Source organism: Scyliorhinus torazame, chromosome 18, assembly GCF_047496885.1.
Source record: "Scyliorhinus torazame isolate Kashiwa2021f chromosome 18, sScyTor2.1, whole genome shotgun sequence".
Classification (NCBI taxonomy): domain Eukaryota; kingdom Metazoa; phylum Chordata; class Chondrichthyes; order Carcharhiniformes; family Scyliorhinidae; genus Scyliorhinus; species Scyliorhinus torazame.
The window spans coordinates 67,880,870-67,908,844 of record NC_092724.1 but is presented as its reverse complement, the minus strand read 5'-3'; the positions used below and the strand labels follow the sequence as shown (position 1 = coordinate 67,908,844).

The window sequence follows — 27,975 nt, the reverse complement described above, 5'->3', positions numbered from 1 at the left end:
TTGAACCAATCTGGGTGGAAATAAGAAACAAGGCAAAAAACACCTTGATATGTGTAATTTACAGGCCCCAGAGCAATGCTTCCAAAGTGGGGCATTGTGTAATCCAAGAAATAACGAGGGCTTGTGAGAAAGGCACAATGGTAATAATGGGTGATTTTAACATGCATATTGACTGGATTAATCAAATTGGCAAGGGTCACCTAGAGGGAGATTTCATAGAATGTATGAGGGATTGTTTCTTAGAGCAATATGTTATGGAGCCAACCAGGGAGCAGGCTATTTTAGATTTAGATTTAATTTTAGAGGATCGGAAAGCTGATTAACAGTGGCGGATGATCAGGGAGATATTAAATATCTCTCAATCAAAGTATTTTCCTGAGATGAAGAGGAATTGTAAAAGGAAGAAAAACATAAAACATTCCATGGCTAAACAAGGACATCAAGGAAGACATAAAGGCAGAAACTAGGGTGTAACATACTACAAAAGCTAGTGGTAAGGTGGAGGATTGGGAGAACTTTAAGGTTCAGCAAAAGGCTGCTAAGAATATAATCAAAATAGCTGAGATGAACTAGGAAAGAAAACTAACAGAAAACATACACACTGTGTGGAGTTTGCACGTTCTCCCTGTGTCTGCGTGAGTTTCCTCTGGGTGCTCTGGTTTCCTCCCACAGTTCAAAGATGTGCAGGTTAGGTGAATTGGCAGGTTAGGTGGATTGGCCATGCTACATTGCCCCTTAGTGTCCCCAGGTTCTAATAATAAAATAATAATCTTTATTCGTGTCACAAGTAGGCTTACATTAACACTGCAATGAAGTTACTGTGAAAATCTCCAGGTCGCCATATTCCAGCGCCTGTTCGGGTACACAGAGGGAGAATTCAGAATGTCCAATTCACCTAACAAGCATGTCTTTCGGTTAGGTGGGGTTATGGGGATAGGGTGGGGGCATGGGTCTGGATAGGTTGATGCAGACTCGATGGGCCGAATGGTCTCCTTCTGCGCTGTATCAGACAGACAGCCTGCAGCTTTGGATTGTGCTGCTTGCTGATTGCCAGATGAGCAGGATTCTTCTGCAGGCGATTAGGGAGGCAAAGGCAAGGGCGTCGGCCTCCCCTCCCCATGAGTTCTGGCTGGTCTAATACCCCCAAAACTTATGGTTGCTTATAAAGTCGTTCGCTTCCTCCGGCGTCACGAAATAATACTCATGGTCGTAATGCGTCGCCCAAAGTCTGGTTGGGTACAGCACTCCAAACCAAATCTGTCGCCTGCACAACAGCACCTTGTTGAACCACGCATGCCTCTTCGCCAGCTCCGCTCCAATGTCCTGGTAAATCCGGACTCAATTACCCTCCCATTCACCTAACAAGCACGTCTTTCTGTTACGTGGGGTTATGGGGATAGGGGGGGGGGGCATTCGTCTGGATAGGGTGCTCTTTCACAGGGTTGATGCAGACTTGATGGGCCGAATGGTCTCCTTCTGCACTGTAGGGATTCTATGATTCTTCTCCTTGTCCAAAAACATAAGCATCCGCACAGTCACTGCCCGCGCCGGCTCCCCGGCCCTCGGCTTCTCCCTCAAGGACCTATGGGCCCCGTCCCCTCTGGGGCCTTGCCCAGCACCTTCTCCACCAACCTGGCCAACATCCTCTAAACGTACTTCATGGCACTCGTTCCCTCCACACCCTCTGGCAGACTCATAATCCGCAAATTTGGTTGTCTAGACCTATTCATAGATTCATAGAATTTACAGTGCAGTCTGCACCAGCCCTTGGAAAGAGCACCCCACTTAAGCCCACACCTCCAACCTATCCCCGTAACTCAGTAACCCCACCTAACCTTTTTGTGCACTAAGGGCAATTTAGCATGGCCAAACCACCTAACCTGCACATCTTTGGAGTGTGGGAGGAAACAGGAGCACTTGGAGGAAACCCACGCAGACACGGGGGGAATGTGTAGACCTATTCGCCTATTTCATCACCGTAGACCGCAGTGACTTGCACAGATCTCACAGGATCCTGACCTTCGCCTCCAAAGACACAACCCAGTCACTCTGGCCAGACACCACCTTCTCCACCTTGCGAATCGTCGCCCCCTGCGCTTCGAGGCACTTTTCCACCCAAACCAGCGATCAGCGAAGAGGTGCCACTGCTCTCCATCGTCTTCAACCAGTCACTGTACACCTCCTTCCTCCTTTGTTGAATTCTTGCTTGAGGCTTTCCTACCGGCAACGACCCCCCTCCCCGCTAGTTTTACAGTTGGTGCTGTACCACAGGTCTCCTCCAACTCCTTAGCCAGGTCTTTCACTGTCTTCTACCGGATCTTATAGCACAAAATGAACTTCTGCCCAAGACATAACCTCCCCAAGGCACCAAAGAGGTATTTCCACTCCTCCGTGTCGAACACCTTCTCCGTGTCCAATGACACAATCACTTCTGGTTTGGAAACCGGAGAGGAGGAAAGGACAGCATTCAATAATTGCGCACATCGTCCGATAATTGTCGACTTTTAATTAAACCTGTCTGTCATCTCCGATCACCCCCAGAACACATGGCTGCAAATACAGACCCATCACCGTAGCTATCAATTTGGCATTGACGTTCAGGAGAGAAATTAGTCTACAAGAACCATGAGGGATCTAGAAGCCTGGGGGTGTGTAGGGCACAAGGACACTAGTGACAAAGAATCATTCACCATGTCCACTATCACTGGTGTTAACTGGCTTGCAAACATCTTGCAAAATTCGATGGTAAGCCCATCAAGACCAGGGAGCTTACCTGACTGCATTAATCCAATGCCCTTAAGAATTTTCTCCGGGCTCAACTGGGCCCCCAACCCCTACCACCTTTCTCTCTCCACCATCGGAAAAGACAACCCATCTAAAAATGCCAACATGTCCGACTTATTCACCGGGGACTCTACCTATAGAGATGTTTGTAAAGGGGCTCCAAGAACACATTGACTTCATTCGGGGCGGAAAACAATCTGCAGTCCGAGTTTTTGATTTGTATAATCTCATCAGGAAGCTGCCTGCCGACTCAACTGGTGAGCTAGATGATGGCTGGCCTTCTCCCCATGCACATAAAATAAAAATCTTTGAGTGCAAGAGTTGGCTCACCACTTTCCCAGTACAGCAAATCAAACTGGGCTCCTTCCTATTCGCAAGCAATTTTGGAGTAGGGACAGACTAATATTGACTATCCGTCTCGAAGGAGCGCATCCATCAGCTATTGCTGCTCTGCCCTATCGTCCTATTTCAATGTGTTTTAAAGTAGATTACTTCTCCCCTCACAGCCAGTTTAAGGGCTTCCCACTGTGTGGAGGAGAGGCAGAGTCATTCCTAATTAATAATAATAATTTTGTTTATTGTCACAAGTAGGCTTAATGAATTTACTGTGAAAAGCCCCTAGTCGCCACACTCCGGCGCCTGTTCAGGTACACGGAGGGAGAATTCAGAATGTCCAATTCACCTAACAAGCACGTCTTTCGGGACTTGTGGGAGGAAGCCGGAGCACCCGGAGGAAACCCACGCAGACCTGGGGAGAACGTGCAGTCTCCGTACAATGACCCAAGCGGGAATCGAACCTGTGACCCTCGCACTTTGAAGCAACAGAGCTAACCACCATGCTACCGTGCCACCCTACTTAATCTAATGTACTTCTCAATGTGCTCACAGAACCCTCTGTCCGCCAGCAGTGCTACGTCCAGTCTCCATGGTGGGGTTTGTCCAGAATCCATTTCTAAGGTCAAGTCCGCGAAGTGTAGAGCATGATCCTAGATAACAATGGCTGACTATTCTGCTTTCTGCACCCAGGGTAGAAGGAACCAACTCGTTAAAAATCAGTCAGTCCTGGAGTAGACTTTCTACCTCCACTTGTTCCATAAAGTCCAGGAGGACCTTCACATACACCGACGGAGCAAACGATCTAGGCCTGGATTGGTCTAGTTTAGGATCCAAAAGAGCTAAAATCCTCTCCAAAGATCAGCTGGTGTGTATCTAGGTCAGGAATGGAAACAAAGAAATAGCCAGCATTCTTTTAAAACATGTCACATGGTCCCAGTTTGGTGCATAAGCATTTACTACAACCACCAATGTGCCTGCTTGAAACCCACTGACCATTACAAATCTGCCACTGGGATCCCCTAAGGTCGCAGTGGCTGATAAAAGAACCCTTTACTGACTAAGATCGCTGTACCTCGGGCCCGTCCATCAAAGCCTGAATGGAACACTTGGCTCAACTATTCCTTCCGCAGTCTGGCTGGCCTGATTATTTACCCACAAATGGGTCTTCTGCAAAAACACCACATCAGCACTTAATTTCTTTTAAAAAATATATATATTTGTTAATTTATTTTTAAATTTTTACCAACTAGGGGCCAATTTAACATGGCCAATCCACCTATCCTGCATATCTTTGGGTTGTGGGGGCGAGACCCATGCAGACATGGGGAGAATGTGCAAATTGCACATGGACAGCGACCTGGGGCCAGGATCGAACCCGGGTCCTCGGCGCCGTGAGGCATCAGTGCTAACCACTGAACTACCGTGCCGCTTAGATTCTTTAGGTGAGCAAAAACTATGGACCTTTTTACTGGGCCACCCAACCCCCTTACATTCGAGGCAGCCCCTCCAATCCCTGGTCCAGTCATTTCCACTATCAGGGGCCGCCAAGTTCCTACTCAAGAAAAACGAGCCCACGGCCTGCCAAAACTGGCCGCCAAATCCACCCACAGAGTGAGACAGAGAGAATCTCATAATCAGCATCAGCAATCACCATTGCAAACTCCCCCACCTCCTCCCCCAACTAACACTTCACCCAAATGTACATATCGAAACCCATTAAAAATCCAAGACCCCTCCCCAAAACTATTTATAGATGCTAAGCTCTTCGAACCATGTGAGACTGGGCTGACAGCTGCAGCTCTACCCCCACCCAATCCCGCTCCTGTTAACCAGCTGAACTTTTTTAGCAAGGCAGTACCCCCCCCCCCCCCCCCCCCCCATTTATTTGATACAGTTTGATAGAATCTGTTGAAGTAAAAGCAGTGGGAACAGAATGATAAATTCATAAGTGCCTTTCAAACAAATCCTCAAACTGTACATTTTTGTGAAGAAGTCAGACTTTGAAACTTTCTGATTCAATTCACCAGTACCTTTATTCTATTATGTAGTAAATTACGTATAAGTGACAGTACTGCTGGTGTTCTTTCTTTGAGAAATTGATGTTGCCTTTAAGATGTGGTGGTCTCTATTTGCAGGAGGCCCCAGGAGTATGTCAGTATTTCTAGTGGATCCTCTGGATGAGAAGTTTGAAAACCACTGCATTATGTATGCATTATAAGGGGAAAAGATAATAATTTGGATAGGAATAGGTTCAAGGGTTGATATGAATGCATGCGGTGAGCAGTGAGTATTGTAGAAATTATGGTTTCTGATTATGAGTCCTGAGCATGCCATGCCAAGGAGTTGACTGGCCTGGGATATTTGCTTAGTTGGATATTCAGGAGTTGTTGGTTTTCTCCACATCTGAGGCAATGCCTCTACCACTCAGTCACCTTGCCAACCAATCAGCTCCCTCTTATGCAGTATAAATTGTTCCCTTTACAGTTGGTATTAATGTAAATCTGTCCCGTTGAGTGCAAAATGGAAACCTTTGACAACATGCCTCTCTTTTCAGCAATACTCATTTACTCTTCCTATATCTCCAGATTAGCCCCCTCTTCTCTCCCAGACCTGCCCCAACCCACCTCCTGTTTTCTTGTCTCCTGAAGATGTTTACACTGCAGAGCAGAGATTGTCCTTCACTCCACATTTCTGATCCTGACTGGTATTGGTCGGGGATGTGGGCAAGCCTGGAATTTCTCTCTTTTCCAAATGGCTGTACTAAGGGTAGTGTACCAGATGGCAATATTCAAATATTACTTAATGATGTCTTCTGCTTTTCAGTTTCTTGGAGAGCTAGAACCTTGCGTCCTCCAAATGGTTTTCACAATGTGATGATTTGGCATCCAATGTGATATGAGTTTAACCAGCTGTCTGCAGCCGCAAGCAATATTGCAAGCCTGAGGAAAAAATATAGTACCTGGCTTTTTTAGTGTCACTTTTGAACATTGCCTTTTGTTAACGGTACTGTGATTGGTCCAGTGGACCAGTGTGACTGAAAAGATCAACTGTCATTAGTCATCTAGTGTTATCGAGTGCTGAACATTGCCAGTAACCTAATTTATATGGTAACTGCTATTCATTGGTTTTGAATACTGTGACTGATCTCTGCCAAGAATATGACCGTAACATTTTATTTGTCTTTGCTAATGTCAGTTATTTGGCCCCTGGAAACCAGTTGATCAGTGAGATTTGAATGTGTGCTCACAATCACTGACACTGAGGGCAAAAATACTAGAAGCAAGTTAGAGTTTTATTTATCCTTATACAAGTCTGCAGAGTCAGGTGCCTCCTAGACAGGAGCACACCAAATAGCTTGTTTCGTCTGTTTCTATACACTTTGTTCGTTTATCATTCTTCTGCCCTCTCCTCCTGATTGGATCAGGTTTCACTGAGATTCACATTCTTCCTTATACGCCTTCATCATACATTACATGTCAGTATTCATGCTTCACCATAACCACTATTCATTGGTTTTGAATACTGTGACTGATCTCTGCCAAGAATATGACCATAACATTTTATTTGTCTTTGCTAATGTCAGTTATTTGGCCCCTGGAAACCAGTTGATCAGTTTTGTGGTACCTGCGGGAGAGACAAATTTAAAATAAGCATCGTGAATCAATAATGCCATGAGGCATCAACTAGTTTCCCTTAAATTGTGCCCCCAGCTCCAAACCTTTTATTCTGATGTAATTCTGTAATGGTTCATTAAATAGTTATATTGCCTGAGAATTTGCAGCACCAGAGAAAATCATTGTGGTTAATCTGAACAGACTTGGTACTACGAGAAAAAAATGGACTGTTTATTTATACACAATTGGCCGTTCCCTTTTCCTTTCTGGCTTGGAAACCAGTCATCTCTTTCTGCAGATGGAGATGATCAACTTCCATGCTTTGATATGCAGCTGATACTGTTCAACTCCTTTTAACACCATTCTTATGTGAAGACAGTTATAAACATTTATTGGTGATTTGTTTTTTTCCGTTCCGGTGGAAGAAAATGCAGAAACTTGTCCTCCAAATTGCCTTGTTGATGAAGCCTGAAGTTTTAAATTGGTAATAAATCCTGTTTTCAAGAAGACTTGATAAAGCACGTATTTGCATGCACGTGATTTTTGTTTTATATGATTTTTATGCAAAAAAAGATAAATTAAAGTCAGAAGGCGAGCATTGAATGCAACCAATAATTCTGCAAATTCACCTCCAAAAGCTTGATGCATGCAGTATTGTTTACTAAACCCTCCATTTAGTTTGCATGCAATTCTTGCAAGTTGTACAGGAAGAAAAATATCATAGTTTGATGGAAGGGATGCAGTTTCGTGGAAATTTTGTTTACAGATCTTGTAAATGTCAGGAATTGTTCCGTTTTCAAGGCTACAAATCATTCTGATGCATTCTCAATCAGGAGAAGGAAAAGCTGCGGTATTTACACGAATCAGAAACGGGTGTGATTGCAGTTTTATAGAGAACTTGAAAATCAGATAGCCCAAATATTGTTACAAATACCAGACCATGCTATCCTGGAATCACACTTTGAAACCTTATGGTTGGTGCAGCAGAGAAGCACATTACCACACAATAACCTTGACTTGTATGAGATCTCTGTTGGCATGCAGGCAGGAAGGTGTTTTGTTTTCTTCTCCAATGCCCTTCACTGGCTTTGCTATCAGTGCATGATTTTTAGTTTCATGATGTTAGTAGTTGTCTGGTGTATTAGGGAAATGGTAATTCTTTGTGTGTGGAAGATAGAACATTGTGCAACAGCAGGCAATTTAATAGAGACATCAGGCTCTGCTAAACAAATTATTGCATGCTACCAATGTTACTTTATTGGGTTCTGGCATAATCTGGAATGCATACTGCAGATAAACCTGTTGAGGGTATTATGCAGTTCAACATATTTAAATGGGAATACTTGATGAGATCAGAATCGATCCTGGTCAGTGGTTAATGCTACACCAGCAAGGGTATTAAGCACTAGATTCTTATGGGAGCTGAAATAGGGATGTACACGGGAGCTGAGAACTGGACCTCGTGAAGGGGAAAGATATTTTCATTGTTCTATATATAATCATGTATCTAGCATTGATATGAAGTTGGGTTTTTGCGGAAAATGAGGCCAGTGAACTCCAAAGCAAATGAATCTCTTCCCAACATTGTCATTCGCAGCACTGGAGAAACAATTACAAGGAGACATAATCACCGTCACCACCTGCAGTTTAATGTTAAGATAGCCAGGTCAGGGTGGCACTGTGCCGCAGTGGTTAGCACTGCTGCCTCACAGCGCCGAGGTCCCAGGTTCGATCCCAGCCCTGGGTCACTGCCTATGTGGAGTTTACACATTCTCCCCGTGTCTGTGTGGGTCTAATCCTCATGACCCAAAAGATATGCAGGGTAGGTGGATTGATCACGCTAAATTGCCCCTTAATTGGAAACAAAAAGTTGGATACTCTAAATTTAAAAAAAATAGCCAGGTCTAATCCTTACCTGTACATGTCGTACCTTTCACAAACTCCAAAATATTTCATCCGATCCTGATTGGTGGAGCTGCAGACAGCAGGGCATTCATTTTGGTTGAGAAATGTTTTAAATTTAAAAACAAAACTAACACAGTTTTGGTGATTGGTAGTTATGTATGGTTTACTTAGAGTTTCTTGTAAATGAGTTCTGTGAGCTCCAAAACCACAGAAACCACAACTGCTCCGTGTTCCAGTGTGGTGTCAGCCACATGACCCGCAGTAGGTTGCCTTGTTTGCACTTTGGAAACAAACATGTTTTTCATTGAACTCTTTTGAAATGCGAATGTGAACCTGCCTGATGGTTTGTATTCTAGAGCACAATGATGAAAGTGTGCAGATAAATGTCAAACATGTTGACTGGACATCCCCCTATTGACTGGACAAATGCACCACTTGGTATTGAGCTGAATCATGTTCACCAGTAAGGATCCAGGCTTATTTTGTGCAAGTTTATGATGGACCATCAATAATAGACGAAGCGAGTTTATAGAACTAAATTGTGGCTTTAATACACTGAGATGTGTGCCTGTCTGCTGCTGATCCCTCACTGGGGGCAGGGCCACAGATCAGCCAACTATATACAAAGCCCGAGGGGCGGGGCCACAGGCAGAGCCAGCAGATGCAACAACAACAACAACAGTAAGTAACAATGGAACAAACAATAACAGTGAATATATATATATATATATATATAACAGTGAGTAACAATGGAACGTGGTTCACCACATTCACCCCCTGTTAAAAAAAAAAAAAAGTCCAGCGGGGGTGAAGTGGACTCACAGATTGAGTTTGACAGGAGCTTTAACCTTCCGCCATGATCGCCTCAGTCCCGGCTGTGGTGTGGGCGTGGGTGTCGAGACCTTCGACTCCGGGAGCGTGTCGTCTTCTTCTTCATCCCAATGAGCTGACGGAGAGGGAGATGGTGTAGGGGCCGGGGTGGTGGTAATGGTCACTGGGGAGGCTGCCGCTGCCAAGTCCCGAGGCAGCCGAGTGCTGGTAATGGTGGTAGATGGTGTAGGGGTGGGCGTGTTGGTGATAGTCGCTGGGGAACCTGCGGGTGCCAAGTCCCTGAGGGAGACTGTGTCCTGCCGCACGTCATGGTGTGCCACGTAGGTATACTGTGGGTTTGCATGGAGGGGCAGAACCCCCTCGACCAGGGGATCTGACTTATGGCTCCTCGCATGCTTCCGGAGGAGGACGGGCCCTGGGACTGTCAGCCCGAACGGGAGGGACACCCCTGAGGTGGACTTCCTAGGGAAGACAAACAAACGTTCGTGAGGGGTCTCGTTGGTGGCAGTACACAGAAGCGACTGGATGGAGTGGAGTGCATCGGGAAGGACCTCGTGCCAGCGGTAGACTGGGAGACTTTTAGACCGTAGGGCAAGAAGGACGGCCTTCCAGACCATCGCGTTCTCCCTCTCCACCTGTCCGTTTCCCCGGGGGTTGTAGCTGGTCGTCCTGCTTGAGGCGATGCCCTTGCTAAGCAGGAACTGACGCAGCTCATCACTCATAAAAGAGGAGCCCTGATCACTATGGACATAGGTGGGGACACCGAACAAGGTGAAGCGACTGTGCAGAGCCTTGATGACGGTGGCAGAGGTTATGTCAGGGCATGGGATGGCAAAGGAAAAACGGGAGTACTCGTCAACGATGTTGAGGAAGTACACGTTACGGTCAGTGGAGGAGAGGGGCCCTTTGAAATCGATACTGAGGCGTTCAAAGGGGCGGGAGGTCTTCAGGTGAGCGCTTTCTGGCCGATAGAAGTGCGGTTTGCACTCCGCGCAGACTTGGCAGTGCCTGGTCATGGTCCTGACCTCCTCGGTGGAGTAAGGTAGGCTGCGGGCCTTGATGAATTGGAAGAGCCCCGGGTGACAGAGGTCATTGTGGAGGGCCCGAAGTCGGTCTACTTGTGCACTGGCACATGTACCGCGGGATAGGGCATCTGGAGGCTCATTGAGTTTCCCAGGCCAATACAAGATGTCGTAGTTATAGGTGGAGAGTTTGATCCTCCATCTCAAGATCTTGTCGTTCTTGATCTTGCCCCGCTGTGTGTTATTGAACATGAAGACAACCGACTGTTGGTCAGGAGAGTGAATCGCCTGCCGGCCAGGTAATGCCTCCAATGTCACACAGCTTCCACAATGGCTTGTGCTTCCTTTTCGACAGAGGAGTGCCGAATTCCAGAGGCATGGAGGGTATGGGAGAAGAAAGCCACGGGCCTGCCCACCTGGTTGAGGGTAACGGCCAGGGCAAAGTCAGATGCATCGCTCTCCACCTGGAATGGGATGGACTCGTCTACTGCGTACATCGTGGCCGTGGCAATATCTGCCTTGATATGGTTGAAGGCCAGCCGGGCCTCAGCCGTCGGGGAAAATGGTGGATTTGATAAGTGGGCGGGCCTTGTCCGCCTAATTGGGGACCCACTGGGCATAATAGGAGAAAAACCCCAGGCATCTCTTCAGGGCCTTGGGAAAGTGGGGGAGGGGAAGTTGCATGCGGTCGAGGTCGGGCCCTCGGGCTCCGTTTTCCACGACGTAGCCAAGGATGGCTAGGCGAGTTGTGCGGAAAACACATTTCTCCTTATAGGTTAGATTAAGGAGCTAGACGGTGTGGAGGAATTTCTGGAGGTTAGCGTCATGATCCTTCTGGTCATGGCCGCAGATGGTGACATTATCCAGATACGGGAACGTGGCCCGCAGCCCGTACTGGTCAACCTTTCGGTTCATCACTCGCTGGAAGACCGAGACCCCATTGGTGACGCTGAAGGGGACCCGGAGAAAGTGGTAGAGACGGCCATCTGCCTCGAAGGCAGTGTATTGGCGGTCCTCCGGGCGGATAGGAAGCTGGTGGTATGCGGACTTCAAGTCTACTGTGGACAAGACCCGGTACTGCGCAATCTGGTTGACCATGACAGATATGCAGGGTACGCATCGAGCTGCGTGTACCGGTTGATCGTCTGACTGTAGTCGACGACCATCCGGTGTTTCTCCCCAGTCCTGATGACCACCACTTGGGCTCTCCAGGGGCTGTTACTAGCCACAATGATCCCTTCCCGCAGGAGTCGCTGGACCTCCGACCTGATAAAGGCCTTGCCCCGGGTACTGTATCGTCTGCTCCTGGTGGTGACGGGCTTACAGTCGGGGGTGAGGTTAGCGAAGAGCGAGGGAGGGGCGACCTTCAGGGTCGCGAGGCTACAGACGGTGAGAGGGGGCAGGGGTCCACCAAACTTCAAAGTCCGGCTTCGGAGGTTACACTGGAAGTCCAGTCCTAGTAACAGGGCAGCGCAGAGACGGGGCAGGACGTAGAGTTTGAAGTTAGCGTACTCTATGCGCTGTACTGCAAGGTTTGCGACACAGGAGCCCCGGACCTGAACGGAGTGTGATCCGGAAGCTGGGGAGATAGTCTGGGACGCGGGAAAAATCCGAAGGGAGCAGTATCCGGATGAATGAGGCTATCCGTACTCCCGGAGTCGAACAGAGAGGTCGTTTCGTGCCCATTGACCCGGACGGCCATCATGGAGTTCTTGAGGTGATGGGGCCGGGACTGGCTGAGCGTGACAGAGCTGACCTGCGGACGATGGCTGGTCTGGTCGGTGGTAGCGGGGTGGTCCCAAGATGGCAGCCTCCATGAGTCGCACGTGGCGGATGGCGTCAAAAATGGCAGCCCCTACTGGCCTCACGAGGCGGATGACGCTTCAGAAGGGGGGGCGGTCCATGCAGGCAAGATGCCACGCTGCGTGCCCTGTGACCTTCAGGTCTTGCCTGGCAGACTTTGGGTCTGGGAGCTTGAGGTCGGGCCTGACAGACCTTGGCTTGTGGCGCACCCAGGCCGGGTGATGGCCGCACCTCCGACGTCCACGAGGGTGCCGCATGGTTGGACGTGAAGGCATCCATGTTCTGGAACGCTACTTCCAAAGAGCTAGAGAGCTGCACAGTGTCCTTGAGGTCGAGGGTACCCCCTTCGAGCAAGCATTGTTGGATATAGTTAGACCGGACTCCGGCCACATAGACGTCCCTGATTAGGAGCTCAGAGTGCCGAACTGCCGTAACTGCCTGGCAGTTATAATTCCGGGCGAGTACTCACAGGTCACGCAGGAATTCGGCCAGTGATTCACCAGGGCGCTTACGCCTCGTGACAAGGAGATGTCGAGCGAACACCTCATTCACTAACCTCACGAACTGTCCTTTTAGCAGTGCGATTGCCTCTGTGTACGAGGCCGCCTCTCTGATCAGCAGAAAAATTTTGGGGCTCACCCGGGCGTTGAGGAGACGCAGCTTGTGCACCTCGGTGACCGCGTCGGTCGATTTGTCGAGGTAAGCCTCGAAACAGCTTAGCCAGTGCTCGAAGATCGCAGTGGCGTCGGCTGCCTGTGGGTCAAATTCAAGTCGGTCAGGCTTAAGAGCGGCATCCATTGTAATATCTCAGTCTGTTAAATTGATGGACCATTAATAATAGACGAAGCGAGTTATAGAACTAAATTGTGGCTTTAATACACTGAGATGTGTGCCTGCCTGCTGCTGATCCCTCACTGGGGGCAGGGCCACAGATCAGCCAACTATATACAAAGCCCGAGGGGCGGAGCCACAGGTGGAACCATCAGAAGCAACAAGAACAACAACCGTAAGTAACAATGGAACAAACAATAACAGTGAATATATATATATACAGCAGTGAGTAACAGTGGAACGTGGTTCACCACAGTTTACAGATATGTTTATTGAAAGATATTCACGGTGCCTATTTTTTGGGAAGTTCTCCAAGTTTTAAATTGCTGTCCTCAGGAATTTTTGGATTGGGTAGACGTTTTAATCTGTTATACATGGTTATCTGCTATCTAAGAATCAGTTCCTTGGAAGGTGAGAAAGAGATTAAGGTTGTGTCAAGTTCACAGGTCTTAAATAGGTGGTGTTTTTAAAATCAGGTTAGGCACCTGACTTGAAACCTGTGTTTTAAAGATTCTTAAACTAAACTAGACACTGATGTGAATAGAGTTTACATTTACCGAATAATACATCCCACTTAACTAGGTTCAACGAGATGTGGCATTCCCCACTCCAATTAGGGGTTGCCTGAGATTGTGGAGGAGCCAGGTTCAGTTGAAGCATTCAAAAGAGAATTAGACTATTACTTGAAAAGGAAGAACGTTCAGGGTTACAGGAAGAATGACACTGTGAATTGCTCATTTGGAGAGCTGTACAGATTTGATGGGCCGAATGGCCAATTCTGCACTGTGACAATCCTGTGATTTTGCAACCAGCTCAAACTGCAGTTCACCAGCATATTGAACAGGCAAACTTGTTGCTGCTGATTTAGTGGGACTACCCGCTCCATTATAGCATTGACCTGCAGAGTTAACCGGAGCTGAGTGGAAGAAGCTGAGCCCCAGCGACAGGTCCATCCCTCCAGATTCTGTGTATGGGTGAAATTGGTTAGTCAGCAGTTTTAAAGACCTTTCTAGCTCTGATATCCTGTGGCCACCTTAGTATATTGACTCTGTTCCAATTTCCTATTGCCATGATATCTTATAGCCAACTTTAATGCAGAGCAATGCTGTCCTCAGGAATTTTTGGATTGGGTAGACATTTTAATCTGTTATACATGGTTATCTGCTATCTAAGAATCAGTTCCTTGGAAGGCGAGAAAGAGATTAAGGTCGTGTCAAGTTCACGGTCTTAAATAGGTGGCGTTTTTAAAATTAGGTTAGGCACCTGACTTGAAACCTGTGTTTGAATTTTGATTGCCACAGTCATTCATTTTCATTTATTTGCGTGGGATGAATTTTATGGGGTGAGGTTGAGACTGTTCATTGTACAATGCTTGTAACTGGTAGAATCACAAGCCACTATAGATTTAAAAATATTATTTATTCTTTGTATGTGATGAAATTGGCAAAGCCATTCCTTGGTGCACAAAGGCATTCAACATTAACAAACTAGATTTACATGTTGACTAGATTAGGTAGAGATGGCAGGTTCCTTTTCTTGAAATATATTCAGTAGGATGAAGAGTAAGTCATATGACTTCTCAAACTTCCTCCTCTATTCAATAATATCAAATTCCGTACACGTGACTACGGCCTCAACCGGGACCTGGGATTCATGTCGCATTACATTCATCCCCCACCATCTGGCCTGGGTTTGCGAAATCCTACCAACTATCCTGGTTTGATACAATTCACACCTCTTTAACCTGGGGTTACCCCTATCTCTGGATCTGTAAAGACTTAATTACCTGCAAATGCTCGCATTCTAAGCATTGTCTTGCATCTTTGAATTTGTCTATATATATGTTTCTGGAACCTGCCTCTTCATTCACCTGAGGAAGGAGCAGTGCTCCGAAAGCAAGTGTTTGAAACAAACCTGTTGGACTTTAACCTGGTGTTGCAAGACTTCTTACTGTGCTCACCCCAGTCCAACGCCGGCATCTCCACATCAATAATATCAAGACAACAATTCAACATCAATATGCCTGTATCCCTTTATTCCCAAAACTCTATCGATCTCACACTTGAAAATGGTGCACCCACAGCTCTCGTTAGAAAATTGAAAAAAAGTAACAACCCTCTGACTTCCGCTAATGGTGATGTACACTTAGTACAGTGGTTTGCATTGGTGCTTCACAGCGCAGGGGCCCCATGTTCGATTTCTGCTTGGGTCACTGGCTGTGTGGACTCTGCACATTCTCCCCGTGTCTGTGTGGTTTTCCTCCGGATGCTCCGGTTTCCGCCCACAAGTCCCGAAAGACATGCCTGTTAGGTGAATTGGACATTCTGAATTCTCCCTCAGTGTACCCAAACAGGTGCCGGACTGTGGCGACTTGGGGATTTTCACAGTAACTTCATTGCAGTGTTAATGTAAGCCTACTTGTGACAATAATAAAGTTTATTCTTATTATGTGCTGAACAGATGCACATCAGGTGGCTCTCCTCCAGAACATAACCAAATAGGCACGTTTAGTTGAAATTAGCCCCAAAATTCGGGCGTATCTCATCCACAATTAAGAAAGCGAAAGGACAGAATCATCATGCCAACAAATGGGAGCTTGAGAGGCCACAGATGGCAGAAGCGGAGGGAAAGACCACGAGCAGTGGACAGACACACTAGGCAAGGGTTCCAGCCACCCCGGAGAGAGGGAGACTGACGAGCCGAACATGAGGGAGGCAATAAAAGTGGAAATCCAGTTGGCGGTCAAGGTGGCAGTGACGGAGGCATAGGTCGCCATGCAGAGGGCGATCGATGGACTGGGGAAGAAGGTGGAGGCGCAGGGAAAAACGATCTTCAAGCTGGAAAAGGTGTCAACGGACCAGAGCGACAGGAGGCCGAGATCAAAAGATTGGTGGCGACCCAGAGAAGCTTGAAGGGGAAGGTCGAGGACCAGGAGAATAGGTCCCAACGCCAGAATATCCGGATCGTGGACCTGCCACACGAGGTTGAGGGCAGGGCCCCAACGGGCTATGTGGCCCAAATGCTGGGCAACCTAGTTGAAAGGGGCAGCTTCCCCAATCCGCATAATGGCGAAACTGCATAGTTATCAGAATTGTGAAAGGATAATGCGGTGGGCAAGGCAGACGAAGGTGAGCAGCTGGGAAGGATATAGAATCCTGGTCTGCCAAGACATTGGGGCAGAACTGGCAAAGTGCTGGGCTGAGTTCAACCAGACAAAATCAGCCCTGTACAGGAGCAGAGAGAGATTTGGAATGCTGTTCCCAGCCAGGTTCTGGGTCACGTTCCAAAATAAGGAACATTATTTCAACACCCTGCCAGAGTGTTTGTTCAGATGAACGGCCTGGACAAGGGGCAGGCAAGGCAACTTTGAGAACGACGCAGAGGAGGAAAGAGGGGAGAAAAAAATAACTATGATGGACGCACATTATGTTTGCACGGGACTGTACTGCCTCGCTTTGATCAGAAAGATCAGAACACAGAGAAGTGCAAGGGCAGCGGAACGCAGGAGATGGTGAGGCAGAGACAGAGGGAACAATTAGCGGGCATGGGAAAGGGGTAAGATTAGCCCTAGGAGAGGGCCACCATACTAGCGGGGAAGGCTAGCGGCAGAAGTATGACAGCAAGGGGGCCCGCGGCGCACCTCTCGGCAGGGAGGGAGTGTCTGGCGGAGGGGATCACAGGGACAAGGATGGGGAATGTAAGGGGCGAGTTGGGGAGGGGGCGGTATGGGGGAGGGGTTATCGGGGGGACAGAAGGGGAAGTGGGAATCCAAGGAAAAGAAAGGGAAGGGTTTCAGATTGGATTCAGCAGGTAAGCCACCTTGGGGGGGGGGGGGGTCCCAAAACAAAGGGAAGCCCCGGAGTGCAGGGCTCACCCAAGTGGCGTACACACAGTCCCTGGACATGTTGGGTGTCCCCTGGACAAAGGGAACCGTGGAGTGTAGGACTCGACTCCATGGTGAGAAAGGTGACCGTGGCCATTTGGATGGCCCCCTAACAAAGGGAATTCCTGGATTGCATGGGCACATCCACCAGTTAAGTATGGTTGATCCCGCAAGGGCAGGGACGACAGAACAACCCCCCCCCCCCCCCCCAAATTCACCTAACAAGCACATCTTTTGGGACTTGTGGGAGGAAATCGGAGCACCCGAAGGAAACCCAAGCAGACATGGGGAGAACGTGCGAACATCCCACAGACAATGACGCAAGCCGGGAATCGAACCTGGGGGCCCTGGCGCTGTGAAGCAACAGTGATAGCCACTGTGCTACCTACACCCTGGTGAGAAGGAATTCTCCTTTTCAGCGGTGCACAAGGTATACACCTGTATCAACTTTTTGCAGTGGGGAAATCAGTGCTTCCAGGCATAGTAAGAGTGGAATACGCCTCGATAGTCATCTTCGATCATGCCCCACATTACATGGATGTGAGGTTGGAGGCGGGCCGTGCCCAATGCCCCGCATGGAGGTTGGACACAACCTCTTGGCCGACAAGATCTTCTGGCAGAAAGCATCACAGGCCACCATCACTAACATCAGAATTGGGAAGTCTCACCTTCCACATTCTGGGAGGCACTGGAGGCGGTGATTAGGGAAGAGATTATAGCCTGGAAGGCTCGTAGAGATAGGGAAGCAAGAGCGGCTGGGCAACAACTGATTGACTCCATTCTGGAGGTCGACAGAAGGTACTTACTCCGAGGCCCCGACGTAGAGCTTTTAGCGGAGAGGGAAAAAACTACAAATGGACTTTAACCTGCTATCCACCAGGAAAGTAGTGCACCAACTCCGCCAAACGCATTGGACCTTTTATGAACATGGAGAGAAGGCTAGCCACCTGTTGGCTCATCAGCTGAGAAAGCAGGCAGCCACAGGGGAGATAGCTCAGGTAAAGGATTGCTGAGGCAGACTGGTAGCCAAACCAAAAAAGGTCAGCCAAGCATTTGAGGCCGTCTACCAGCGACTGTACACCTCTGAATTCCTCCGACGGGGACTCCAGGATGAAACGGTTCCTTAATGGACTGGACGTGCCAGCTGTGGGGGACGATAGGCGGAAGAATCTTGAAGCATCAATTTAAAAAAAAAAAAAAAAAATTTAGAGTAGCCAATTCATTTTTTTTTTTTCCAATTAAGGGGTAATTTAGCATGGCCAATCCACCTGCCCTGCACATCTTTGGGTTGTGGGGGCGAAACCCACGCAAACACGGGGAGAATGTGCATGCTCCACACGGACAGTGACCCAGAGCCGGGATCGAACCTGGGACCTCAGCGCCGTGAGGCAGCAATGCTAACCACTGCATCACCATGCTGCCCTTGGAAGCACCAATAAGACTGGGAGAGCATCAACTCCATGCAGGTGGGGAAGGCCGATGGGTTCCCGGCAGACTTCTATAAAAGATTTGCACCAGCTCTGGCCCCCGCACCTAACAGAGATGTTTGCAAACTCACTAGCAAGGGGCTCCCTGCCTGCTACGCTAACACAGGCCAACATATCGCCGATACCCAAGAAAGACAAAGATCCGAAGTAATGGGGATCTTATAGATCCATTTGCTGCTTAACGTAGATGCAAAAATACTCGCAAACGTCCTGGCCAAGAGACTGGAAAAATGTGTATCAGAAGTGTTTGCAGAGGACCAGACAGGCTTTGTCAAGGGTAGACCGCTAACTGCGAACATCAGATGGCTGCTGAATGTGATACTAATACCATCCGGGGAGAGAACACCAGAGGTAATCGTCTCCCTGGATGCAGAAAAGGCCTTCGACAGAGTCGAATGAAAGTACCTCATAGAGATACTGGAGCAGTATGGGCTAGGGATGGGGTTCACCTCGTGAGTGAAACTCCTGTACAACGCCCCGAAGGTGAGCGTTCGGAACCAACACCACCAGCTCTAAATACTTCCAGCTGCTCAGGGGCACCAGGCAGGAATGCCCGCTGTGCCTGCTCCCGTTTGCACTGGCAATTGAACCCTTGGCGATCGCTCTGCGAGACGCAAAAGGCTAGAAGGGTATCCGAAGAGGAGGCAGATAGCACAGAGTCTCATGCTATGCGGATGACCTGCTCCTCTAATTTTGGACCGCTGAACGAATTGAAGGAAATCATGAGGCTCCTGGAAGAGTTTGGGCCTTCTTGGGCTGCAATCTCAGCCTGGGCAAGAGCAAGGTATTTTTGGTGAACCCGAACGGGGGAGGGATGGAGCTGGAGGGTCTACCATTCAAACTAGCCCAAAACAAATTCCACTACCTGGGGATTCAGATAGCCCATGAGTGGTCACGGATCTACAAATGGAATCTGGCTAGTCTGGCAGTCTGGGGGAGGACGTTAAAAAGGACCTACAGAGATGGGATGCACTCCCGCTCTCCATGGCAGGGAGGGTGCACACGATCAAGATGAGCGTACTGTCAAGATTCCCTTTCCTGTTTAGATCCATAGCAATCTTCATCCCCAAGAACTTTTTCCAAGGAATAGATAAAATGCTTAACCACAAATTCCCACCAGCCATGCGAGATGGCACTTTTAGAAGTGGACACAGGACGGGGGGATGCTAGCGATTAGGGACTTCTACATGGGGTACAGACTTGCAACCCTGGACGAGCTGATGGAAAAACTTGAGCTACTGAACGGCCAGGAGCTCCAACATTTACAAATCAAAAACTTTCTCCTCCAGGAGACGACGAGGTACCTTCGGACCCTGAGAGACACAATGCTGGAGGAATTGCTGGAGGCGGACGGTATGGAGAAGGGGATTTCTGGGTACATTTACGGACGACTGTTAGAAAGGATGAGGACACCACTAGACGGAGCAAGACATAAATGGGAGGACGAACTAGGGACGGAGGTAGTGTGGGGACCCTGGAGCGAATCACTGACAGATCCAACTCCACCTCCTCCCGTGCAAGGTTAAGCTTCATGCAGTTCAAAGTGGTGCACAGAGTGCACCTGATCAGAACCCGAATGAACAGGTTCTTCGCAGAGGTGGAGGACAAGTGTGAACGCTGCTAGGGAGGCCCGGCCAACCACGGTCACATGTTCTGGGCCTGCCCCAGACGTCGGGTTCTGGACAGCCTTCTTTAAGGCGATGTCCATGGTCATGGGGGTGAGGGTGTAGCCGTGCCCGAGAGTGGCAGTCTTCGGGGTCTTCAGCCAGAATTTCATATGGGGAAGAGGGCTTGACACCCTTACGTTTGCTTCCCTAATCGCATGCCGGAGAATCCTGCTCAGCTGGCGATCAACAACTGCGGACTGGCTGGCAGACCTGTTGGAGTTTCTCCATGTGGAGAAGATCAAATACACCATCAGAGGGTCGGATGAGGGCTTCCACAAAGTGAGGGGCTTATTCATCAGCCTGTTCTAAGACCTGTTTGAAGCCAATAGTGGGATAGGATTGAAGGTGTGGGGCCAATGAGGGCAGATAGGAACAAGGAGGGGAGGGAGGGCAGCAAGGGAGGAACCCAAGGAAATATCAGGAGGGATTTGGGTTAGGGAAAAGACCAAGGAGGGGGCCTGAGGCCCTCCCCCCAAAGCCATAGGGACAAAAGTAACAAATCTACGGCAGAAAAAAGAGCCATTATGGGCTCTTTGTAGCCCGAACAACAACACAAAAGGGGGGGGGGATGGCCGATGAAGGGGGAACATGTAAATTGTACATACGAACCGTCTTGCTCACCTGTTGTATAGTGTACAGATGTAAAAATTCAATTAAAATATTTTAAAATAAAATTAGAAATAGGAAGGGGATTGGTGGGGGGCGGTGTTAAGGCATTGGGGTCTTGGGATTATTTCCAGTGGTTGGCTTTTGTAAATTGTAACTGGTCTGCACAGACTTTTTATTTTGTATTGTATAAAATGAAAAACCTGAATTAAAAACATTTTCAAAAAAAAAAGTTACAACGCTCTGAGTGAAGAGATTTCTCCTGGTCTCCATTCTAAATGAACAATGCCTTATCCTGGGATTATGAACCCCTAGTTCTAGACTCCATCCAACATCTACCCTGTAAAACCTCTTGATTTTCTATGTTTCAATGATACAACTTCTTATAGTTTTGAGGAATACATAGGCCGAGTATGCAAGGTCTCCAATTCCACCCCCCCACCCCCCTCCCCCTGCCAGAATTTACTCCAATCCCTTTTCAATAAATGCTAGCCTACCATTTGTCTTCCTAATTGCTGTTCCTGCATGATATCCCTCTGTGTTTTGTGTACAGGGCCATCCAAATCTCAGCATTTACTAACCTCTCATCTTTTAAATAATATTCTTGTGGATAATTTGATTCTTCCCACATTATGCTTCATCTCCTTCCCTGCCCAATAACCTAACTAGTTTATTTCCATTTGCAGCCTTTTTGCCTTTTCACAGTTTACTTTCCCATTTAGCTTTGTATCATCGTGATCTCTTTTATCTAAGTCATTCCTATAAATTGTAAATAGCCGAGGAGCAAGCACGTGGCACTCCATTAGTTGCACTCTGCCTTCGCAACAATGATCCATTTATCCTTCTTTGTTTTCTGTCTTTTAACCAATCGTCTCGCCATGCCAATATTGTTACCCCAATCCTTAATCTTGTGTCACAACTTCTTGTGTGAAACTTTATCGAGTGCCTTCTAAAAATCATACAGACACAAATTAGTGACAGGAGTAGGCCACTCGACCTCGCAAGCCTGCTCTGCCATTCCATAAGAGGAGAATGGGGATGAGAAAAATATAAGCCATGATTGAATGGCGGAGCAGACTTGATGGGCCAAGTGGCTTAATTCTGCTCCGATGTCTTATGGTCTTAAGATCAGGGCTGTTCTGGTTGTAACCTCAACCCCACATTCTTTCTTATCCCTGATAACATTTCATCTCCTTGTTAAATAAGAATCTATTTAGCTCTGTCTTAAAAATATTCAAAGATTCTGCTTCCATTGTCTTTTCATGATGTGGAGATGCCGGCGTTGGACTGGGGTGAGCACAGTACGAAGTCTTACAACACCAGGTTAAAGTCCAACAGGTTTGTTTCGATGTCACTAGCTTTCGGAGCGCTGCTCCTTCCTCAGGTGAATGCAGAGGTCTGTTCCAGAAACACATATATAGACAAATTCAAAGATGCCAAACAATGCTAGGAATGGGAGCATTAGCAGGTGATTAAATCTTTACAGATCCAGAGATGGGGTAACCCCAGGTTAAAGAGGTGTGAATTGTATCAAGCCAGGACAGTTGGTAGGATTTTGCAGGCCAGATGGTGGGGGATGAATGTAATGCGACATGAATCCCAGGTCCCGGTTGAGGCCGCACTCATGTGTGCGGAACTTGGCTATAAGTTTCTGCTCGGCAATTCTGCGTTGTCGCGGGTCCTGAAGCTTAACGCTTACCCGGAGATCAGAGGCTGAATGCCCTTGACTGCTGAAGTGTTCCCCGACTGGAAGGGAACATTCCTAGCATTGTTTGGCATCTTTGAATTTGTCTATATATGTGTTTCTGGAACAGACCTCTGCATTCACCTGAGGAAGGAGCAGCGCTCCGAAAGCTAGTGACATCGAAACAAACCTGTTGGACTTTAACCTGGTGTTGTAAGACTTCGTATTGTCTTTTCAGGAAGAGAATTCCAGAGACTCGAGACCCTCTGAGAGAAAAAAATTATCTTCTTCGATGTGGCGATGCCGGCACTGGACTGGGGTGGGCACAGTAAGAAGTCTTACAACACCAGTTATGTGGTTGTGGAACTCACCTCTTCACTCACCTGATGAAGAGTTTACACTTCGAAAGCTAGTGATTCGAAACAAACCTGGTGTTGTAAGACTTCTTACTGTCTTAAATGAGCGACCCCTTATTTTTAACAGTGACACCAGTTCTAGATTCTCCCACAAGAGGAAACTTCCGCTCCACATCCAACCTGTCAATAACCTTCAGGATCTTAAAAGTTTTGATCAAGTCGCCTCATATTCCTCTGAACGCTAGTGGATGCAAACCTAACCCCTACAATCTTTCCTGATAAGACAATTCGTCCATTCTTGGGATTAGTTTAGTGAACCTTCTCTGAACTGTTTCTACTGCATTTCCATCTTTCCTTAAATAAGGAGATGGATACTGTATGCAATACTCTAGATGTGGTCTCACCAATACCCTGTAAAGCTGAAGCATAATCTCCCTACTTTTGTAATCAATTCACCTTACAATCAACAATAACATTCTATTAGCTTTCCTAATTACTTGCTGTATCTGTACACCTTTTGTGATTCATGCACTAGGACACTCCGATCCCTCTGCAACTCCGAGCTCGGTAATCTCTCACCATTCAGATATGTTTTTTTTATTGCTCCTGCCAAAATGGACAATTTTGCATTTTCCCACATAATGCTCCATTTGGTAGATCTTTACCCACACACTTAACCTATTGATATCCCTTTGTTAACCTCCTTAAGTTCTCTTCACAGTTTACCTTCCGACCTATCTTTGTGTTGTCAGCATATTTAGCAACCATGCCTTCAGTCCCTTCATCAAAGTCATTTATATAAATTGTAAAAAGTTGAGGCCCCAGACTGATTCCTGTGGCGTGTTATTCGTCACATCCTGCCAACCTGAAAAAGACCCATTTATGCTAATTCTGTTTCCCTTTTACCAAGCCAATCTTCAATCCATGCCAATAAGTTACCCTCTACACCAGGGGTGGGATTCTCCGACCCCTGCCGGGTCGGAGAATCGCTGGGGGGCGGCGTGAATCCCGCATCTGCCGGCCGCCGGATTCTCCGGCACCGAAATTTGGCGGGGGCGGGAATCGCGCCGCGCCGGTTGGTGAGCCCCCCCCGGCGATTCTCTGGCCCGCGATGGGCCGAAGTCACGCTGCTGTCATGCCAGTCCCGCTGGCGTGAATCAAACCACCTACCTTACTGGCGGCGCGGGCGGGCTCCAGGGTCCTGGGGGTGATCTGGCCCCGGGGGGTGCCCCCACGGTGGCCTGGCCCACGATCGGGGCCCACCGATCCGCAGGCGGGCCTGTGCCGTGGGGGCACTCTTTTTCTTCCGATGCGGAAGTGACCCCCCCCCCCCCCGCCCCCCCGGCATGCACGGGGATGACGTCAGCAGCCGCTGACACTCCCACACATGCGTGGACGTCTGCCGGCCGGCGCAGTCCCTTCGGCCCCGGCTGGTGTGGCGCCAAAGGCCTGTGCCGCCGGCTGGCGGCGCGCAAACCACTCCGGCGCAGGCCTAGCCCCTCAAGGTGAGGGCTTGCCCCTAAACGTGTGGAGAAATCCGCACCTTTGGGGCGGCCTGATGCCGGAGTGGTTCACGCCACTCCATACCGCCGGGACCCCCCGCCCCGCCGGGTAGGGGAGAATCCCGGCCAATAACTTTTATTTTCTGCAGCAACCTTTGATGTGACACCTTATCAAATGCCTTCTGGAAATCTCAGTACAGTACATCCACCGGTTCCCCTTTATCCACAGCGCGTGACTCGGTCATAGAACTCCAATAAATTGTTACACATGATTTTCCTTTCACATAACTGTGTAGACTCTGCCTGATTGCCATGAATTTTTCCAAGAATCCTATTATAGCATCTTTAATAATGGATGGGGCAGCACTGTGGCACAGTGGTTAGCACTGCAGCCTCACAGCACCAGGCACCACCCGGGTTCAATTCCGGCCTTGGGTGGCTGTCTGTATGGAGTTTACACATTCTCACCGTGTCTGTGTGGGTTTCCTCCCACAGTCCAAAGTAGTGCAGGTTAGGTGGATTGGCCATGCTAAATTGCCAATTAATTTTCAAAAGTACGAGGTTATGTGGGGTTATGGGGATAGAGTGGGGGAGTGGGCCTAGGTTGAGTGCTCTTTCAGAGGGTCAGTGCAGACTCGATGGGCTGAATGGCATCCTTCTACTGTAGGGGTTCCATGATTCTGTAATGATTTCTAACATTTTGCCACCACAAATGTTAGGCTAACTGGTCTATAGTTTCCTGCTTTCTTTTTTTTTTAATAAACAATTTATTGAGGTATTTTTGGTATTATAACAACAACACAATAAACAATGTACATGAAACTATAGACATAGTGCAAAAGCCGTCTCCCTCCCTGACAGGTCCCACCTTTATTAACCCCCTACTCTAAGCTAAACTAACTCACCCCCCTCTTCCGCTGACGATTAATTTTCCGCGAAGAAGTCGACGAACGGTTGCCACCTCTGGGCGAACCTGAACATTGACCCTCTCAAGGCAAACTTGATTTTCTCCAAACAGAGAAAACTAACCATGTCCGATAGCCAGGTCTCCGACTTCGGGGGCTTTGAGTCCCTCCAAGCTAATAGTATCTGTCTCCAGGCTACCAGGGAAGCAAAGGCCAGAACGTCTGCCTCTTTCTCCTCCTGGATTCCCGGGTCTTCCGACACCCTGAAAATTGCCACCTCTGGACTTGGTGCCTCCCTTGTTTTTAACACCGTGGACATGACATCTGTAAACCCCTGCCAAAACCTCCTAAGCTTCGGGCATGTCCAGAACATGTGGACATGGTTCGCTGGTCCTCCCGCACATTTTGCACACCTGTCGTCCACCCCAAAGAATCTGCTCATCCGGGCCACTGTCATGTGAGCCCGATGAACGACCTTTAATTGTATCAGGCTGAGCCTGGCACATGTTGCGGACGCGTTGACTCTATTCAACGCGTCCGGCCATAGACCATCCTCTACCTCTCCTCCCAGCTCCTCCTCCCACTTGCGCTTCAGCTCCTCGGTCTGCGTCTCCTCTGACACCATAAGCTCCTTGTAAATGTCAGAGGCGCTCCCTTCTCCTACCCACCCTCCGGAAACTACCCTGTCCTGAATCTCCCTTAGCGGTAGGAGCGGGAAGGTTGACACCTGTTTACGTAGGAAGTCTCGCCCCTGCAGATACCTGAATTTGTTTCCCCCTCGCCAACCCAACCTTCTCCTCCAGCGCCCTCATACTCGGAAAGCTCCTCTCTATAAACATATCCCCACATCCTCTCAATCCCTGCTCTCCGCCACATCAGGAACACCCCATCCATACTTCCCGGGGCAAACCAGTGATTATTACAGATTGGGGAACAGACCGATGCTCCCTCTGCTCCCACATGTCTCCTCCATTGCCCCCAGACTCTCCGGGCCGCCACCACCACGGGGCTGGTGGAGTACCGTGCCGGCGGGAACAGCAGAGGCGCAGTTACCAATGCCCCCAAACTGGTGCCCTTGCATGAAGCCGCCTCCAGACGCTCCCATGTTGACCCCTCCCCCACCACCCACTTCCTGATCATGGCTATATTCGTTGCCCAATAATAGGTACTAAAATTTGGCAGCGCCAGCCCGCCCTCTCCCCGATTCCGCTCAAGCATTACCTTCCTTACCCATGGGGTCTTGCCCACCCAAACAAAGCCAGAGATCACTTTGTTGACCCGTTTAAAAAAGGACCGCGGAATAAAGATGGGGAGACATTGAAACACTAACAGGAATCTCGGGAGGACAGTCATCTTCACCACCTGCACCCTCTCAGCCAATGACAACGGAAGCGAGTCTCATCTCCGAAAATCGTCCTTCATTTGGTCTACTAGTCGGGCCAGATTTAATTTATGCAGCCGGTCCCATTCCCGCGCCACTTGAATGCCTAGGTACCTAAAGCTTCCCCCTACTAATCTAAACGGCAGCTCCCCCAATCGCCTCTCCTTTCCCCTCGCCTGGACCGCAAACATCTCACTTTTCCCCATATTTAGCTAATACCCCGAAAACCGGACAAATTCCCCTCGAATCCTCATGATTTCTTCCATCCCCTCTATTGGGTCTGATACATACAAAAGCATGTCGTCTGCATAGAGCGAGACTTTGTGCTCCATCCCCCACCCCGGACCAGCCCCTTCCAACCCCTTGAGGCTCTCCGAGAGTTTCCTGCTTTCTGTCTCCTTTTTTTGAATAAAGGAGTTAATACTGCTATCTTCCAATCTAATGGAACCTTCCCCATAAGACCATAAGATATCAGAGCAGAATTAGGCCATTCGACTCAATTGAGCCTGCTCTGACATTCGATCATGGCTGATATGATCCTCATCCCCATTCTCCCGCCTTCTCCCCATAACCCCAATACCCATATTAATCAAGGAGCCTCCTTATTAATCAAGAACGTCAGCTTGTGCTTAAGGTGCTATTATCTACAGGGTTGCAGACCAAGAGCTGTAAGGTGGAATTAGACAGAATAGTTCTATCTTAGACCGTAAGAACTAGGAGCAGAAGTAGGCAATTTCGCCTCTCGAGCCTGCTCCACCGTTCAATACGACCATGGCTGATCTCATCATGGTCTCAGCTCCACCATCCTGCCCATTCTCTGTATCCCTTCAATCCATTACTATTTAAAAATCTTATCTAACTCCTCAAATTTACTCACTGTCCCAGCATCCACCGCACTCTGGGGTAGCAAATTCCACAGATTCATGACCCTTTGGGAGAAGTAGTTTTTCCTCATCTGTTTTAAATTTACCCTTTATCCTGAGACTATTACCTCTCATTCTAGAATGTCCCACGAGAGGAAGCATCAACACCACGTCTACTTTGTCCATAGATTTTATCATCTTGTATACCTCAACTTGATCTCCCCTCATTCTTCCAAACTCCAGAGAGTATAGGCCTAAACTGCTCAATTTCTCTTCATATGACAACCCCCTCATCTCTGCAATCAATCTAGTGAACCTCCTCTGAACTGCCTCCAATACTGCTACATCTTTCCTCAAATAAGGGAAGCAAAACTGTGCAAATACTCTTGGTGCGATCTCACCATCGCACTGTGCCTTGTACAGTTGCAACAACCTTTATATTCTATTCCTTTAGCTATAAATGCCAACATTCTATTCACTTCATTTATTACCTGATGTACCTGCATGCTAATTTT

The 27,975-nt window shown here is 48.3% G+C and overlaps 1 protein-coding gene and 1 long non-coding RNA gene across 6 annotated transcripts in view; one reads left to right on the top strand and one right to left on the bottom strand.

The window, feature by feature from the left end:
* The window catches only part of eps15l1a (epidermal growth factor receptor pathway substrate 15-like 1a), a 607,694-nt gene that overhangs the window by 221,358 nt on the left and 358,361 nt on the right, over nucleotides 1-27,975 (top strand). The window lies entirely within an intron of this gene.
* Nucleotides 6,395-8,875, bottom strand: LOC140395272 (uncharacterized). The gene is made up of 2 exons (XR_011936147.1): nucleotides 8,650-8,875; nucleotides 6,395-6,744 (listed from the first exon to the last, which is right to left on the bottom strand). It is a non-coding gene; the product is annotated as an uncharacterized lncRNA (long non-coding RNA).